Below are 19,906 nucleotides of genomic sequence, written 5' to 3'. Positions count from 1 at the left end.
GCGTGACAGAGAGATAAAAATAACCTAAGGGCATAGGCAGCGACGGTCATGCCACCGGTGAGTCTTCAACCGTGACTCTCACGGTTGCATGGTCACGCCCGCCGTTATGGAACAAAAACGTTTTTAAGCACAGAATCTGGGTCGTGCTTCTAGGGCTGCATAACCGTGGCTTTCGTGGTAACTGTGCCTCGCCTGTTCTAACCCATGTTCTTCTGTTATGAATGCATGACTGTAAGTAATTCAAATAACCATGCTTGCGATGCGTGTCCAACCGTGCCTCATGTGCCTTCACGCGGTGCTTCTGTGATGCAAAGATTTCAAACACAACGGGTCACGGTTGTGTTTGCATTTCTGTTTTACAAATGGACATAGTGCCTGGCAGTAGGTTCACGGTGTTTGCTGTGAGAGAATCACGTCTTTACATGCTACTAAAGCACGTGGAATCACAGCCGTGCCTGTGTGTGGCATGTAGAACAGTGCTTTACAATGCTGAAGGTAGGACCGTGTGTCTCGTTCTTGAAAAGCCGTGGTTCTGCCATCACTTCATTCACTTGGTTTTGTCCGCGTTTTAGCAGAATCATCTGCAAAGCAGAGGCACGACCTTGAATCTTCTAGTGACTTAATTGTAACATGCACGCTGGGCTTCCGCAATTAACGCATGAACGTGACTCCACGTAAAACACAAGCATGCCTCCCTGAGCATCTTTACCGTGCCACTCCTGGTTATAGATCAACAGATGCATTTTGGAGCACAAAGAGACACGAAGGTGACCTCTGACTTGAAACACTGACACACTTGACGGTTCGTGCATTTGAGTTAAAATCTTACAACAAAAACAATTGTAACATGGACAGTCGTCCGATTCTATTAGGTTTCCGTAATAATCGCACAATCGTGACTCCGGGTAAGAATAAACCATGCCTCTCCACCGACTCATTATGAATACAATTAGAAAACCTCTGTGTGTGACTCTATGTAATTAGAAGACCTTTGAGGGCTGTATGCCCGTGCTTGTGACCCTTGACACTAAAACACAGAGTAAACGCCCGTGCCTCTATGCTGTATGCACGTGCTTATGCTCGTACAAGGAAATACACTTTTAAAAATAGGGTCTCTCGTATAGGCCATTCCGTGCCTCATAGAGTAAACGCCCGTGTCTGTGCGTAAGACAAAGATTAGCGTGACTCTATGTAATACCGCCGACCATGCCTTTACGCGCTTCATGCCCGTGCCTGTGATAATTTTGATACCGCGTAAAACGCAAGCATGCCTCTCCGGGCCTCCATACCGTGCCTCTCCTGGTGTTAGAGTCAACGGAATCATCTGGAACACAAAGAGACACGAAGGTAGACACGAACTGTTCTACATGCCTGTGTGGCATGTAGAACAGTGCGTCACAATGCCAAAGGCAGGACCGTGTGTCTGGTACGTGACAATGCCAAGCCATACCGTGTGTCTGGTACGTGACAAGCCGTGACAGGAGCGTTTAAGCAGAATCATTTGCAAAGCAGAGGCATGGCCTTGAATCTTCTATTGACTTAAATGTGAACGTGTCCGTGGAAAATTTTGTTGCTCGTAGAGGCAAGATGACTGTAGAACCGTGCTTCCGGCGTCAAACAGATTCTTCTATTGAATGTGTGCCGTAAATAATTAAAACACGGACGGGCACGCCCGTGCCTGGTCTGCGTGTGCAACAGTGCATCTCGTACCTTGAAAGCCGTGGTTCTATTTAATGTTTCAAGTAGTCACCTACCATTGACTTGCTACGAGTAGTACTTAACCCGGGCCCCCCTGTCAGAAAAAATAGAAGAAGTAATTAATCTGGACCCTTCTGCTCCCCGTCGTGGGTATTTAAGCCGTCTCGTGGATTGACAGGCTGTAATCCATTTCTCCAGATCCACCTCAGTGAGCACTGGTCGTGGGCGGCGCCACCCCAGCAACGGAGGTGGAGATGGAAAGCGCTGCTCGTAGCATCAAGAGGTCGAGAGTGGTGCCACCGGCGACGCCGCTTTCTGGTGGTGTGTTGGTCATCGGAGGGGATGGAAGCGGCGACCGTGCTCCCTCCCGATCCGATGAGGAAGAAGAGGGATGTCGTGCGGACCGCATCAGCGATCTCGCCGACGGTGTCCTAGGTGAGATCATCTCTCGTCTTCCCATCAAGGATGGCATCCGTACTCGAATCCTCGCACGTCGCTGGCGTCCTTTGTGGCCCATCGCTCCTCTGAATCTGAACTGCCCCGAGATCTGTGACTGTCGTCTTTTTAATGATGGTGAAAAAGTTCATATCGAGACCATATCTCATCTGTGCGCCTTCACCAAGGAGCCCGTTCGCAAATGCTATTCCAGAACGCAGCTCTATCGAAATCCTGTTGTCAGTCTTCCGGAATCCATTCTGTCCGGGCATGCTGGCTCGGTTAGCCGCCTCTCTATTCCGGTGTGCTACCTACAGTGCAGGCCCTCCACCGTTGATGCCTGGCTCCAATCCTGGAAGTTGAACAATATCCAGGTTCTTGAGTTCTACTACCTCTTCCCAGAATTTCTGACGCAAGAGGTAACTCTATTGGATCTATGCACTTCAACTACGCCCTCGGCACCGGAGTCCGTGTTTCGGTTTTCCTCCTCTCTCCACACCCTCGGCTTTGCTCTTTGCCAAATACCAAACAATTACGTAGGGACGCTTAAGCTACCACTGGTGAAAAGACTCTTGCTTGTGGCTATTGATATATCAGACGCGTCGCTGCAAAGCATAATCCACTCTAGTTGCCCTGCACTTGAGTCTCTCCTGCTTGTTTGCAATAGAGGAGGTCGTCGCGTCACAATAAACTCGTCTAACCTTGTAAGCATTGGCATTTGTTGTCCACACGGTGAACTCATTGTTGAGGATGCCCCTTTGCTTCGACGGTTGATTGTTGATTGTCTGGTTGTCGACTGTTCGATAACTGTTGTCTCTGCACCTAAACTAGAGACGTTGGGTGAATTCGTGTTTGTGTCTCCCTCGAAGTGTCTTGAGGTACTGACTTTCCTTAATACTGGAACAGAGTTGTACTTGTTTCGATGTTTGTTCTATTAATTTGATGGTCTATGTTCTATTCTTCATGCAGAGTCAGGACTTGGAGGTAACCGCTGTCTATGCGTCTGAACCGTATCCATGTCGTCTCACATGTCTTGAGGTATTGAGTTTTTATGATACTTCCAGCTTAACTTTATTTGTGAGGAAACAAGTTTTATTTCATCCAACATTTATGCTATTAGTTTTGTGATCCATCTTCTGTTAATTTTCATCAAGGGTTTGAAGGCAGTCAGTCTAACAACAATGCGTCAATCTGTCAAGACCTTGCTTATCTACATGTATTATAAGGTGGACACCATCGTTGAATTGCTGCAATGCTTTCCAAAACTGGAGAACTTGTTTGTCGAGGTGATGATCTTTAGAAATTTGCATTCTGTAGTACTCGTTCCTTTTTGAAATGCTTGTCTTAATTTTGACTGAAATTGATGCACCCATATCTACACATGATTTATTTTTGTATACATCCATATATAGACAAGTCTATGTCTAACTTCTTGTTACGGAGGTGGTAGAACTAATTGTTGCATTTGGTTTTTTGATGGTTTGTATATCTTTCTGTAGACGCTAAGTATTTTCAACCTATCATTTATATTTTAGGGATCGTTGATTTCTCATGGTGAAAAAAACAAATGGCGTCGTAGGTACCAACAGTTTCTCAAAGATCACGATGTTTGTCTGAAGACAGTATCGCTGGAAGATTATGTTCGCTCTGGGAGTTATGCTGAATTTGCAATGTTCTTTGTACTTAGTGTAAAGGATCTGGAGACCATGACCATTAAGTTTACCTCCCCTCCCGCAGAGTTCACGGGAGTATTTTATGAAAAGCAACAAAGGGTTCTGGAGTGGCATAGAAGGGCTTCTAAACATTCACGTCTTAGATTATCATCAAGTTGCAGCCACGCGCGTCCGCATTTAAGAAAGAGGAGTGTTGAATACCTGGATTTGACGGTTCCGTTCAGGTGTGGATGCTGAAATCAGGCCTTGTGTTAGTTGTCCAGGTGTATGGAGTTATTTGTTGTTGCGTTCTTTTGAGCTTGTGTTTTATGTAAACTTTATCAGACAACCGTTGTAGTCTTTGCACCGTGTGTAGGCTTGTCTGTTTTTGTGTTGCGTGCAGTTATGAAGGAAATGTGTGGTTTTGCGGCTTTGTACGGGACGAAGGACCATAAAATGTTGTGGCACCAAGGTTAAGAGACATAAAGTAGATTTAATGTTTCAGTTGAGAGATGCGCGCTGCATGTGTAACCGTGCTGTGTTGTATGTACGACGGTGCCTGTCTTATATATGTACCTGTCATGCACACAATGCATGCGCAACCGTGCCTGCGTTGCAGGTAGAGTGGTGCTTCTCGGATGTACCTGCCATACACACTGAGGAGCTGCAGTTGAGCCTTGCACTGATGGAGCTGCATTTGAGGCGCTGCACTGCTTCTGGTCCTCGTACTGTGGTTATAAAAAACGGCTTGTAAGTTTATTTGGTGCAGTTGTAGAAACAAAGCAAATGTAAGCATAACAGATTTTGCTTGTTTAGGTATTTTTATTACTCAGCTGGGAAAATATTATAAGGGCGATAGGTTTGTTTGTAAATGTTTGCAGCCCTTTCTTTATGAAGTTGGATGGTGTAACAATACAACCATGCGTCTCTGCTGCGACACAGGAGCGATGAAAAGAGCTGAAAGCATAGAGAGCCACCACAACGGTGAACCAAACCTGTTTTGCGGGGCGTTACGTAGTGCTTCTGGTTACCGCACAACCGAGTTTCTACTCAACACGCCACACCGAAATGCGTCTCGAGGATTCTAGCCGTGACACTGTAGACTCACAACCATGCTTTTGACCTTGTCCTGGCATCGTGATGTTCGTTCTTTGCTTGAATAACGTGCCTTCCACAGCCACCCTACTGTGCGCGTAGCAAAGGAGCAATGCCAGCTAATAAAGTGCTTTTTCTACTACTAAAAGTGTGGCCCTCGTTGCATGACTTCCATGCGTTTGACAGTGGCTCTTTTGTACAGAACCGTGGTTGCAGAGAGTTCTTGCCCGTGCTTTTATGGATAGTGTCTCTTGGATCGGTCATTGATTGCCTCACAAAGTAAACAGTGAGGGTTCACATCTGAATCCAATTCTGTTATGTTTCTGTAGTAAACGCACGACGTGACTCTGCCTAATACTCAAGTATGCCTCCATGGGCTTCTCGTCCGTGCCTCTCCGTCTAAACGAGTCGACGGAATCATTCAGAAAACAGACACAAGCGAACATGACTCTATATAATACTACATGATGCCTTTGTGGATTTGATGCCCGTGTCTACGACCCTTATCACTAAAATACAAAAAGTCACAAACGCACATAACCGTGGCTGCAGAGACTTTATCAAGAAAGAAGCGTGACGCAACTCAGTACGGAACCGTGTCTATATGGACTTTACGTCCGTGCTTTTAAATACAAGGAAATAAGCTTTTAAAATCAGTGTCTCTCATATAGGCAATTCTGTGCTTCATAGAGTAAACGCCCGTGGCTGTGCGTAAGACAAAGGTTCAGTTCTGTGGGCTAGACGCCTGTGCATCTTCGTCTGATCGAGTCTCACAAGCGAGCATGACTCTGTGTAATACCATCGACCATGCACAATAAACGCATGATTGTGACCCTGCCTATTACTAAAGTATGCCTTCATGGGCTGCTCGTCCGTGCTTCTCCGTCTGAACGAGTCGACTGAATCATTCAGAACACAAACACAAATGAACATGACTCTATTTAATAACACACGATGCCTTTGTGGATTTGACGCCCGTGGCTGTGATCCTAATGACTGAAACACTGAAACACAGAGAGTGCAAGACCGTGCTTTTAAAAAACGCGCAACAGCGGTGACATCTGCAATTATGTCCCTGCACTGTGCCTAACCGTACCTCATGTGCATAACCGTGCTTGCGATCCGTGTCCAACCGTACTTCATGTGCCTTCACGCGGTGCTTCTGTGATGCAAAGATTTCAAACACAACGGGTCACGGTTGTGTTTGCGTTTCTGTTTTACAAATGGATATAGTGCCTGGCAGTAGGTTCCCGGCGTTTCCTGTGAAAGAATTACGTCTTTACGTGCTACTGAAGCACGTGGAATCACGGGCGTGCCTGTGTGGCATGTAGAACAGTGCGCATCGTATCACTTCACGGCCGTTGTGTGGTTCGTGGCAAACCGTGCGTTTTCCATGGTCGTGCCTGTGTGACAGGTAGAACAGTGCGTCTCGAATCACTTTTCTACGAAGTCATGATCGTCTGTGTTTGCTGACAAATCGTGGTTCACTGAATCATTCGGAACACAAACGCTAGCACAAGCGAACATGACTCTATATAATACCACACAATGCCTTTGCGGATTTGACGCCCGTTCCTGTGACCCTTATCAGTGAAACACAGAAAGTCACAAATGTACATAGCCGTGGCTGCAGAGACTTGAAGCTCTTTTAGTTAATGAAATGTACGACATGAGCAAAAGACCGTTTAGCCATCGACCGAAATACCGAGTTCGCTGTTGGCAAGGTTACAGATTGTGCAAAAAAGGTACGGGCATTGTTTCACCACACCTACATAAATTCCAAACCGGAAAGTGGCGGCAACATCTCACTCCAGCACTGTTTTCAGCACTTACAAGTGAATGGATCCTTTAAATACAGGTGCTCAACACATGCGTGCCTTAGATCCAAGTTCCCGTCGTTGCAACTTGGCAACAACCTAAGGCAAGCATGTTTAGAAGCCTTTTTGTCCCACTGAAGCACGTCTTGTTGCTGTTTGTAGAATTCTTCCGTGAAGTCTTCCTGAAGAAGAAACTTGATCCTCATAGTCTGCAGCTGTGCTGCGTTGAGAATAAAGAATGTCGCAAATCGAATGCTTTTCTCGCATTGAACATAGCTTTCCAGCGTCAGTGACTTCAAACGAACGTCATGATGGTGCTTGCAAGAACAATCTTTCGCAAGACTTTCTTCATTAGAGGCTATTTCCTGAATAAACATGAATATTTGAAATGGTTAAGCTCCATAAAGAGTGATTCTGCTGGGAGAGCAAGTGAAGGAATAATTCTATAACATCTGTTGTAATAAAAGCTTTTTTTAGTTTTGTCCTAATATTGTCCTTGACTATATACACCTTTGTCCATTACATACAAATGTATGTGACGTTTTTTTTGTTGAATGGAGTTCTACACCATGCATGGTATGTGTTTTACAATTTGTGTGAGAAGCATCACCTTGGTATACAAGTTTTCCAAGCTTCGGAAGTGTTCCACCAAGGAAAAGACTGCGTGCAGGTCATAATACATGCTGATAGACAACGTCTTGATAGAATGAACCGCTGTGGATGTGCTGACTGTCGGCAAACACTTCATGTAGAATAAAACATAATATTAGTAGAGTAAAGGTTGAATTGCATGGAACTTGTTCGTACCAATGAATGGAGGTGAAAGTATTGTTGAAAGTCAGTACCTGAATAATTATACGGTCATTTGTGACGCCGGATTCACAGAAAATATTAGATAATTTGCCCATGACCTGCAGTTTAGGTGCAGAGGTGATAACTATCCGCAAATTTTTGCAATCACCATCACAAAGCAACCGTTGAAGTGACGAGGCATCTTCTATAACAATTTTCTCATAGTAACCAGAAATGCTGATGCTTATAAGGTTAGGTGAGTTTATTCTGATGCAATGGTGCCTGACTGTCCAAACAAGCAGCAGAGACTCAAGTGTAGGAGAAGTAGAGCTGATGATGCTTTGTAATGAGACGTCTGATACATCAACATCTACTAGCGAGAGTCTCCTGAGCACTGGTAGTTTAAGCACCCGTACATAATTGTCTGGTAACTTGCAAAGAGCAAAGGCGATGGTTTGGAGAGAGGAGGAAATCTGAGGGTTTAATGCTGGTGGTGATGGCATGAGCGAAGGGCATGGGAATGGCCCTATGTCATGTTGTCTCAAGCATGGTGGGAACAGGTAGTAAAACTCGAGCACCTGGAGATTGTTCAGTCTTGGGGATCGAAGCCAGTCGTCAACCGTGGAGTGCCTGCAGTCGAGGTAGGACACCGGAATGCAGAGGCGGCGAACTGCACTCTGACGCCCGGAGAGGATGGCCTCTGGAAGGTACGAATCATCATAGGAATTATCTTCACCGACATGTTCTCCTCTAAAAAAAGTTCTAGTGTATGTTACGCGGACGAGTTCCTCCGGTGTGGTGGAGTTCGCAGTGACCAACTCGAAATGTACTTGATCTAGAGGGTTAAAAAGATGTGGGACAGGGATCTCACGCCAGTCCGGATTCAGGGGAGCGGCGCGCCAAATAGGGCGCCACCGACGTGCGAGGATTTGAGTGCGAACGCCTTCCTTAGTGGACAGACGGGATATGATATCACCGAGGACACCGTCCGGGAGGTTGCTGATGCGGTCGGGACCAGACTGCTCTTCTTGATCCTCGGATCCAGTAGGTGCACCCTCGCCGCTTCCAGCCGCTACCGCCAAACCACCAGAGGAAGGCGTCGCCGGTGGTGCGAGCCTCGCCCTCTTGATGCTCGGTGCACCGGAGTTGACCTCGATCTCCGTTTTCATTGCTGGGATCGCGCCGCCTGCGAGCGCCGCTTTATGTGGCGTGGATCTGGACAGTCCAAGAAAGAGGGTGTGGCTAGGGTTTCGAGACACCGTCCATCCGCCTTAAATAGCCGGAGCCTGGCCTCTGGCGACGAGCCAGACCGGCGTCACCGAAGGAGACGTCCGTCGGACCCTTGGGTTTCTGTGGCGTCGCCATGTGGAGTTCACACCTGAATACGTGGAGACGCCCGTCGAAATGTTGTGTTTCCGCAATCAACGCACGAACGTGGCTCCGCACAAAACACAAGAATGCCTCCATCACCATCCCGACGGTGCCTGTCCTGGTAATATAGTTAACGGATGCATTTGGAACACAAAGAGACACCAAGGTGACTCTGGATAATTACACGTCATGCGTTTGTGAGTTTGACAACCGTGCCTGTGACCTGAAACACTGACACACAAAAAGTCGTCTTCGTGCGTAAAGGATCGTGACGCTACTAAACATACAAAGTCGCCTTCGTGCATTTGAGTTAAAAATCTTACAACGAAAACAATTGTAACAAGGACAGTCGCCCGATTCTACTAGGTTTTCGTAATAAACGCACAAACGTGACTCCGGGTAGGAACGAACCATGCCGCCGTGGGCTGGACGTCCGTGCCTCTCCTTTTGACCGAGTCCACCGACTCATTCAGAACACAATCAGAAAACCTTTGTGCGTGACTATATAATAGCACACCATGCCTTCGAGGGATGTATGCCCGTGCTTGTGACCCTTGACACTGAAAGACAGATAGCCACGAACGTCGACGTCTTTATCAAGAAAGAAGCGTGACGCAACTCGGTACTGAACCGTGTCTGTATGGACTTAATGTCTATGCTTTTAAATACAAGGAAATGAGCTTTTAAAATTAGCGTCTCTCATATAGGCAATTCCGTGCCTCATAGAGTAAACGCCCGGGGCTGTGCGTAAGACAAAGGTTCAGTTCCGTGGGCTAGACGGTCGTGCAACTCCGTCTAGTCGAGTCTCACAGGCGAGCATGACTCTATGTAATACCATCAACCATGCACAATAAACGCATGATTGTGACCCTGTCTAATACTAAAGTATGACACCATGGGCTTCTCGTCCGTGCCTATCCATCTGAACGAGTCGTCTGAATCATTCGGAACCCAAACACAAGCGAGCATGACTCTATATAATACCACATGATGCCTTTGTGGATTTGACGCATGTGCATGTGACCCTAATGACTGAAACACAGAGTCTCACAAACGTACATAACCGTGGCTGCACAGAGTGCTAGCCCATGCCTTCGTGGGCGTCATGTGCGTGCCTCTCTTTCCTACCGAGTCCACCGTGCTTCCGGTGTCGAACAGATTCTTCTAGTGAATGTGTGCCGTAAATAATTAAAGCACTGAGGGGCACGCCCGTGCCTGGTCTGCATGTGCAACAGTGCATTTCGTACCTTGAAAGTCGTGGTTTTATTTAATGTTTCAAGCACCCATCTACCATTGACTTGCTACAAGTAGTACTTAACCCGGGCCCTCCTGTCAGAAAGAAAAATAGAATAAGTAATTAATCTGGACCCCTCCACTCCTCGTCGTGGGTATTTAAGTCGTTTCGTGGATTGACAGGCTAGTCCATTTCTCCAGATTCATCGTCTGTCCAGATCCATGCCACATATAGCGGCGCTCGCAGGCGGCGCGATCCCAGCAATGGAGACGGAGATGGAGGTCTACTCCGGTGCCCCGAGCACCAAGAGGGCGAGGCTCGCGCCACCGGCGACGCCTTCCTCTGGTGGTTTGGCGGTAGCGGCTGGAAGCGGCGAGGGTGCGCCTACTGGATCCGAGGATCAAGAAAAGCAGTATGGTCCGTACCGCATTAGCGACCTCCCGGACGCCATCCTCGGTGAGGTGATCTCTCGTCTGTCCACTAAGGAAGGCGTTCGCACTCAAATCCTCGCACGTCGGTGGCGTCTTTTATGGCGCACCGCTCCTCTGAATCTCGACTGCAGTGAGATCCCTATCGGTCGTCTTTTTAAGCCCCTAGAAACAGTTCATATCGATGTACTGTCCATGCTCCCCAGTAAGGATGTCATTCGCATTAGATATTTTGGAACTCGGTGTAGTTTTCAACCTGACGTTGATGGTTCATGCCTTCCGGAAGCCATCCTCTCTGGTCATGGGGGTACAGTTCATCGTCTCTGCATTCCGACATGTTACCTCCACTGCAGACCCTCTATAGTTGACGCCTGGTTTCGATCCCCAAGACTGAAGAATCTCCAGATTCTCGAGTTCTATTACATGTTCCCTGGTTTTGTGGGAAAAACCATCACACTACCACACGAAATCTCTTCGTCCGCGCCCTCACCACCGACTTCCACGCTGCTGTTTTCCTCCTCGCTGCACACCGTCACATTTGCTCTTTGCCAGATACCTGATAAGTATGCACGATCATTTAAACTTCCACTCCTCAAGAGGCTTTCATTTTTGGAAGTTGATATATCAGACGTCTCACTGCAAAGCATAATCAGCCATGGTTGCCCTGCCCTCGAGTGGCTCCTGCATGTTTGCAATAACTTGGACCACTGCATCATAATAAACTCAGGCAAAGTTGAAGTCATATGTATCCTTTGTGAGAATGATGAACTCGTTGTTGAGGATGCGCCCTCACTTAAACAATTGATTCACGATATTCAGAGCCGGCACTTGTAGATAAGTGTCTTTTCTGCACCTAAGCTTGAGTGTTTGGGTAATTTTTATGAAGGATTTCTTGAATCCAAGATTGTTTTTGGCTCTACAGTTATCGAGGTACTCACCTTTTGCACTATACTCTCTACTTGCATTCCTTGCAGTGCCGAAGTTTCATGTCACGCGACCTTTTATCCAGCTAATTTTATGATATGTGCTTGTCGCAGGCTTTGTCTGTAGTCAGCCTATCAATGGCGGTTCAATCTGTGAAGACCCTGCTTATCCACATGTCATTAAATCTAAACAAGGTTGTTGCCTTGATGCAATGCTTTCCTAGCCTAGAGAACCTGTTTATCGAGGTAACGATTTCCAGACACATTGAAAGCACATACAATGCATAGCGTACTATATTCGAGGCCTCCATCTTCCTTTGTAGTCGTCGAGTATTCTCACTCTTCATGCATTTTCAGGGAGGAGTATGCCGCGAGGAAGGTGTAACAAATAAGTGGCGCCACAAGCACCGGGTGTTGCTCAAACAGCATGACATTCGCCTGAAGACAGTAACGCTGGAAAAATATGTACACTGCAACAAAAACATTGAATTTGCAACGTTCTTTGTTCGGAATGCAAAGGAGTTAGAGACTATGAGGCTTAAGTTTCTCTCCCCCCAGACAACATCACTGAAGGATTTTATGAACATCAAGAAGAGGTGCTTCAATGGGGTAACAAGGCTTCTAGACATGCTCGTCTTATATTGTCAGGGTATTGTGGGCATATGAACTTGGATTTAAAACTACACATCTGGACAAACCAGTGTCCAATCATGGATTTGCCGGATCCATTGACCTGTGGATGTTGAAAACGGTTATCCGGCTGTCAGAGATAGGTGTTGTTGCGTGCTTTCCAGTTTGGACTTCGAGCTTGTACTTTATCCATTGTCTGTATGGTTGTCAGGAACTTGTTTTTGTGCTCTTCAGCCGTGAAGCAACTCACAAGCTCAAAAAACTATCAAGTTTTCATGTTTTTGTGCACCGTCTGTATGTTTGGATTTCCTTTTGTGAATAGAGCGAGCGACTAAAATCATCTGGAACACGCAGTCACGTGTGATGTGACGGTCGTGCCTCTCCAAATAACTCGTTAGCTGAAGTATTTTACACAGAGGCGGGCGTGCCTCTTGTACCTGTAAGACTGTGCGTCTGTTGTCACTGCACGACACTTCCTTTGTGCATGTCCGTGACTCTGTGGTGAACGTTTTGGGTGGAAACACGCTGCACAGTCTAGAACATAGTGTCTTGTAGAACCATGACAGTGCTGTTTCTGCAAATCGAGACGTGCCTGTCGTGGAACCGTTGTGCTTGTGCTTTGCTTAAAAGCATCACCATCCATCTTCTTCTACTCCGATCCAACTATCTGGCTATCAGAGCAAGAGCGACACGGTGAGAGATCGGCCATGGAGGCGATTCAGGCGACCACTGTACGTCTTATCGAGGTGGTCAGGGAGGGCAACCCGCAGCCCAACGCGCTGCAGCGCCTCCAGGGGCTGTTGATGTCCGCCACGGCGCATTCCTTCTTCGACGCCAGCTTCGCCGCCTGGCTCAAGGGTGCACTGGAAGACTTCATTCACAAGTTCAGCTTCGCCAACAGCAAGGTGAAGGACCTGACTGCTCGCCTCCATTCCATGCGTCGCCTCCGTAAAGGCCGAGCCTCCGCCTCGGCTTCCCTGACCCGGCTCGCCTCCATTCCATGCGTCGCCTCCGTAAAGGCCGAGCCTCCGCCTCGGCTTCCCTGACCCAGCTCCCGGTCGGCACGCCGCCGGAGGAACACCTGGAGGTTGCTCTCGCCGCGCAGCGCCTCATCATGCATGATGACATCAACAAGTTCAACCAGATCTACGAACAGATTGTTTACGAGGACACCTGCAGCGCCGTCCACGAGTCGACCATAGCGGCCTACTTCGACCACAGGCAAACTTTGGCGAAGCTCGTTCAGGAGCACATCCACCTCACCGACGCTGCCCCCACTTCTCGTCCAACCTCTGGACCATCAAGGGCACAAGCCCGGGTGCCTTGATTAGGTCCTTGCCTCGGTTCTCCGTTCATTTGCTGCAAGCCACATCCCACATGCTTGGAGGCAAGTTCTATATATTTATGCTAGCTACTACTACTTTTGAGTTTCCAGTGACCCAGTCGATCTATCATGATCAGCAATTCTATTTATTGTGTGTGCTCTACTATAAATTTGACTCTAATATTGTATGCATGTCGTTAATTTCCATTATTAGTTAATACCATCGGTCGTTTAGTACTACCAACTTAGTTTATCTCTTGTAGTCCACTTTTTATGCATCTCTCTATATGCGTGCGCATGTATAATCTGTTTCATTTGTGGTGATGTTAATCTACATGCCTCCTCGTGCCTCTTGTACCTGTAAGACTGTGCGTCTATTATCACAGCACGGCACTTCCTCTACGTATGTCCATGACCCTGTGGTGAACGTTTGGCTGGAAACATGGTGCACAGCCTAGAACATAGCGTCCTGTAGAATCACGACAGTGCTGTTTCTACAAATTGAGACGTGCTTGTCATCGAACCACTGTGCTTGTGCTTTGTTTAAAAGCGTGTCGTCGCTATCTTTTAAATACAAGGAAATATAGATAGCCACGAATGTCTACGCCTTCTATATCGAATAATATACGTAACATCAAGAAAGAAGGATGACGCAACTCAATACAGAACCGTGTCCGTAGGGAGTTCACGTCCGTGCTTTTAAATACAAGGAAATAAGATTTTAAAAACAGCACCCCTCGCATAGGCCATTCCGTGCCTCACAGAGAAAACGCCTGTGGCTGTGCGTAAGACAAAGGTTTAGCTCTGTGGGCTAAATGCATGTCCATCTCCGTGAGCCTATGTAATACCATCGACCATGCCTTTTGAGCGCTTCAAAAACAGCGTCTCTCTAATCTGCCACTCATTGCCTCACAAAGTAAACAGCGAGTGTTCATATCAGAACCCAATTCTGTTCGGTTTGCGCAATAAACGCATGAACGTGACTCTCTAATACTAAAGTATGCCTCGATGGGCTTCTCAGCCGTGCCTCTCCGTCTAAACGAGTCGACGGAATCATTCGGAAAACAGACACAAGCGAACATGACTCTATATAATACCACACGATGCCTTTGCGTAAGACAAAGGTTCAGCTCTGTGGGCCAAACACCTGTGCATCTCCGTCTGATACAGTCACGGGCTAGCGTGAGTCTATGTAATAATACTACCGACCATGCCTTTGAGCGCTTCATGCCCGTGCCTGTGTCCAGCTTGAGCTTGTCATAATGTATGTGTCCAGCTTGAGCTTGTCGTACTGAAGGTCGAGCTTCGCCTTCGCCTTCTCATCCATAGGATTGATGGAAGTCTCAAATAAGGCAACATCACCAAGCATCCAACAACAACTCAAGACAGTTTCAAGTTGAAGGAAGTCTCAAATAACCGCTGGGGCAACAGCAAAACAAGCCCCAAACATAACAAGTTCATTTCACAGCGATACATGGCCCATTTAGTGAACCTAGATATATATAGATGGATAGGTACGGTAATACACGACAAGTACTTGGAAACAAGAGCTAACATACCAAGTTCATTTGACATCGAAACATGGCCCAGCCAGTTCTAAATGAGGTTGATGGTGATCATCATCCTCAAGTCACGGCGATGGGTGTTCGCAACAGTGAGTAGGATCCCCTGACCTACCCGAAGATTCTTGCCATGAAGGAACTTCTTCCACCCCGCCCGGTTGAAGACAGTGCGACCGTCCGTGTCCACTGCGTAGGCACAGGTGGTGATGGAGCCTGTTCTGGTAAGGCGTAGTCCAGCAGCCATGCCTTCTTCATGCGTCTCGATGCCACAAGTAACAGATAACCTCTTAGGTAATTTCTGAAAACAGTTGATATGATATATGAGCATGTCACGTGCAATTATCAGCAAATCATACACTTGAAGACAGATATATCATTGGATTCAACACTGAGCATATATATCATCACATCACTACACTAGACGCTAATCATCAAATTACTACAGTAATTAAGCATATCATGAGTTTACTACGTACACTAACCATATCATCGCATATTACTACACTACATAAGGATATATCGCATTACTACAACACATGCATACCATAAAAAATTCTGCACTAAATGAATTCTACACATGGCATATCATCACAGTACTACAACATGCATATCATATCAACTAGTACAGTTATTAAGCATGCATATCATGTAATTACCACAGTAAGTAACATACCATGATATGCTGTTTAACATTCGTCCTTGTGAGGTGGGTCACGAATGGCATCCCGACGTAGTCTTCACGTAGCGGAAGCATGCCCCAGAGGTTGCATGTTTCATCGCCGCTCAGCCTCAGTCTTTGGGCATAGAGTGCTTCATCAAGTGGGTTCTCATCATCATCTGAATCCTCACCATCGTCCTCCTCATGAACTTCATCCTCACTGTCAGAAATCAAATTCAGATAGATAATAGAAATCCTGGGCCTTTCTCCTCTGAAGGAGAAGCTAATCAATTCACCCCCACTAAGACGCAAGCGGGCGATGAAACGATCCCATTCATCTCCTCCAATTTGGGTTATCGTTCGCCCCTTATCGACCTGGATAGTGTACGGCCCCCAAGAGCGTCGAAGGTCACGGTGTCTCCGACGAGCTCATTGAATGCCAATCTCACATTGCATGGGACGATCTGTGCAAGATAAAAACAAATAACAAACACAATGCATTAGTGGAAATAGCAATAAAAACAAAATTAATGAACTGTCAGAAGGTTCATATAAATTATTACCGCTGCAAAAACAAAAGTAGGCTGGAAGTAGATGCCGAACAGTGTGGCAGTACAAAGGCTGGTCCGGCACCGTGACTTCCACAGTTGATACGGTGCTTCCTCCATTCTACACAGAACATATTGAACTCTAAGTTGAATTGTACGCTACCATAGTACAATACACGGTGCTTCCTCTCTTTTCCCTCGTACGGCTCAGATCCTACACTACGACATCCATCAATCTATCAAAGAACCATCATATCCATCAACAAATCATCTACCGCATGTATCAAATAAAATTTCTGGATCAGATCCACGCCCGGAGGGAGATGCATGCGGTTTGGGAAGGGAAGAAGATTCGCGAGGGGGATGAGGGGAGATCTCACCTACTTGCCGGAGTTGGCGGCGGCCGCGCAGATCCGGCGGCGAAGAGATGCATCGTCGGGAGCTGGCAGCGGCGGCGCTTGTCGAGAAGGGCACGAAGAAGTTGAAAATGATGTGGAGTACTAGGTGCACTTAGCCAAATGTGGTACATGTGGTGGCGCGTTTGTGTGGATGACAAGGGGACCCCACGTGTCGGTACCCATAGAAAAAAATTGGCATTTCCAACTGCCTCACGGGGATTCGAACCAGGGCCGTGCGGCTGTGAGGTAAAGGGTCTAGCCAGTTCGGCTGATGCAGAATGTTCGGCCGAACCAATTTGCCTTTCCTTAAGACATTTATCCAGACACAGACACATGAAAAAAAACCATGCACTGAGGCTGTGCTCCATGTGTGGCATAAGTGGTCCTGTGAAGCTGCAACTAGGACCAATGTTGATATATGTTGTTATTAGCTAGGGTACCAACACTATTTATTGAGGAGACGCCCGTCGGACCACTGGGTTTCCGGAGTAACGACATGTGGCGTTCACAGCCGAATCTGAGGAGACGCCCGTCGAACCGTTGGGTTTCCCCAATAAAGGCACGAATGTCATGCAACGAAAACAATTCTAACAAGGACAATCGCCCGAATCTATTAGGTTTCTGTAATAAACGCACAAACGTGACTCCGAGTAAGAACAAACTATGCCTCCGAGGGCTTGATGTCCATGCCTCTCCTTTTGACCGAGCCCACCGACTCATTCGGAATACAATCAGAAAACCCTTGTGCGTGACACTATATAATAGCACGCCATGCCTTTGAGGGTTGTATGCCCGTGTTTGTGAACCTTGACACTGAAACACAGACAACCACGAACGTCAACGCCTTTATCAAGAAAGAAGCGTGACACAATTCAGTACGGAATGGTGTCTGTATGGACTGCACGTCCGTGCTCTTAAATACAAGGAAATAATCTTTTAAAAACAGCGTCTCTCTTATAGGCCAATCCGTGCCTCGCAGAGTAAACGTCCGTGGCTGTGCGTAAGACAAAGGTTCATCTCCGTGGGCTAAACGCCCGTGCATCTTCGTCTGATAGAGTCACAAGCTAGCGTGACTCTATGTAATACCACCGACCATGCCTTTGAGCGCTTCATGCCCGTGCCTGTGACCCGAAACACTGAATCAAGGATGAGGCGGTTGCCGCGGGTTTCCGCTATAAACGCACGAACGTGATCCCATGTAAAGCATAACCATGCCTGTCTGGGCTTCATGGCGGTGCCTGTGCTCGCGGACAGTTCAACGGATTCATTTGGAACACGTAGAAAAACTAACGTGATTCTACACAATGGCACGCCGTGACTTTCTGGGACTCACGACCGTGCGAGCAATATACCAGACCAGCGTCTCTCGAATAAGCCATTCCGTGCCTCACTGAGTAAACAGTGGGTGTTCTCATCTGAACCAATTCCGCTGGGTCTCCGCAATTAAAGAACGAACGTGGCTGTGCGTAAGACAAAGCTTTGCCTCTGTGGACTTAACGACCATGCTTCTTCATCTGATCGAGTGGACGGAATCATTCGGAACACAAAGACAGGCGAGCGTGACTCTATATAATACAATACCATGCCTTTGAGGACTGTACGCCCGTGCCTGTGAACCTTAACACTGTGACACATACAACGACAAACCTCCACGCTTCTATTGAATAATATACGTAACATCAAGAAAAAAGCGTGACCCAACTCAGTACACAATTGTGTCCGTAGAGAGTTCATATCTTGTGAACTTTTATTAACAAGAGTTCGTGTCCGTAATACCATCGACCATGCCTTTGAGCGTTTTATGCTCATGCCTATGACCCTTAACACTAAACGCCCGTGCGTCTCCATCTGATAGAGTCACAGGCTAGCGCGGCTCTATGTAATACCACCGACTATGCCTTCCTGTGGCCTGAAACACTGAAACAAAGAAAGGCAGGAATGTCCACGCCTTCATGTGTGCACAAGACATGACTCTAGTTGGTTCAAAAACTTTGGCTGCAGAGACTTCACGTCCGTGCTTTTAAAAACAACGTCCCTAGAACTGGGCATTACGTTAATGTTCATCTGTACCAATAAACTTGGAATGAACGTGACCTAGGAAAGTAAAACACATTTGTTATCAAAGTTACTGACGGCACAAGGTAACGGAAGACAAAATAAGAAACTTTTAGTGCACTACTTAACAGCTTCAGATACGAGGATCAGGGTCGCTGCTGTCTACTTAGTCCGGCGAGACTTCTTTTTTGGTTGCTCGGTGCGAAGTTCCTTGATCTGTTTCTTCAGAACATATGATTCCAGCTTCAGCTTATCGCGCTGAAGTTTGAGCTGCGCCTTCTCATCCATCAGAAGTGCAATGATGGCTTTGTTCTCTTCGTCCAACTTCGTGGATATCTTCACAAAGTCTTCCACAGTATTGAACAGGTTCTTCAGCTGGTCAAAGGAGAAGATGTCAGATTGATTTCAGGACGCACCCTCATCAACATTAGGATGAAGCACCACAATGATCCATGTTTCACAACTAAATCAAGTAGCCGAAAGAAAGAAAAAACGAATGAAGCCGAAGCAGAGCGAACTCACAGATGAGGAACCCTCGCCAGCCGAGATCTTCTCCTGCGACTGGACATGGCGCTCTGGAGGAGTCTCCTTCTGGACAGCCGTGGCTGAGAGTGTCAGGATAGAGAACAGCAAGAGGAGTGGATGTCCCGGAGGCGGACAAAAGGACGAAGGGGATGTGGCTAGGGTTTCGAGACTTCGTCTGGCTTATTCACGTTTCACAACTAAACCAAGTAGCCGAAGGAAAGAAAAAACGAATGAAGCGGAAGCAGAGTGAACTTACAAATGAGGAACCCTCGTCAGCCTGGATCTCCTGCAGTGTCTGGACACTGGGTTCCGCAGTAGTCTCCTTCTGACCAGCCATGGCAGAGAGGGTCAGGATAGAGAGTAGCAAGAGGAATGAATGGACTGGCGGCGGGCAGAGGATGGAAGAGTGTGTGGCTAGGGTTTTGAAACTCTGTCCGTCCGCCATAAATAGCCGGAGCCTGGCCTCGGGCGACGAGCTAGAGCGGCGTCACCGGATGAGACGTCCGTCGGACCCTTGGGTTTCCGTGGCGGCGCCACGTGGAGTTCGCACCCGAGTAGGTGGAGACGCCCGTCGAAACGTTGTGTTTCCGCAATCAACGCACGAACGTGGCTCCGTGTAAAACACAAGCATGCCTCCCTCGACATCCCGACCGTGCCTGTGCTGGTAATATAGTCAACGGATGCATTTGGAACACAAAGAGACATGAAGGTGACTCTGGATAATTACATGACATGTGTTTGTGGGCTTGACAACCGTGCCT

The sequence above is a fragment of the Aegilops tauschii genome, chromosome 7, assembly GCF_002575655.3.
Source record: "Aegilops tauschii subsp. strangulata cultivar AL8/78 chromosome 7, Aet v6.0, whole genome shotgun sequence".
NCBI classification, from domain to species: domain Eukaryota; kingdom Viridiplantae; phylum Streptophyta; class Magnoliopsida; order Poales; family Poaceae; genus Aegilops; species Aegilops tauschii.
This window is presented reverse-complemented; position numbering follows the sequence as displayed.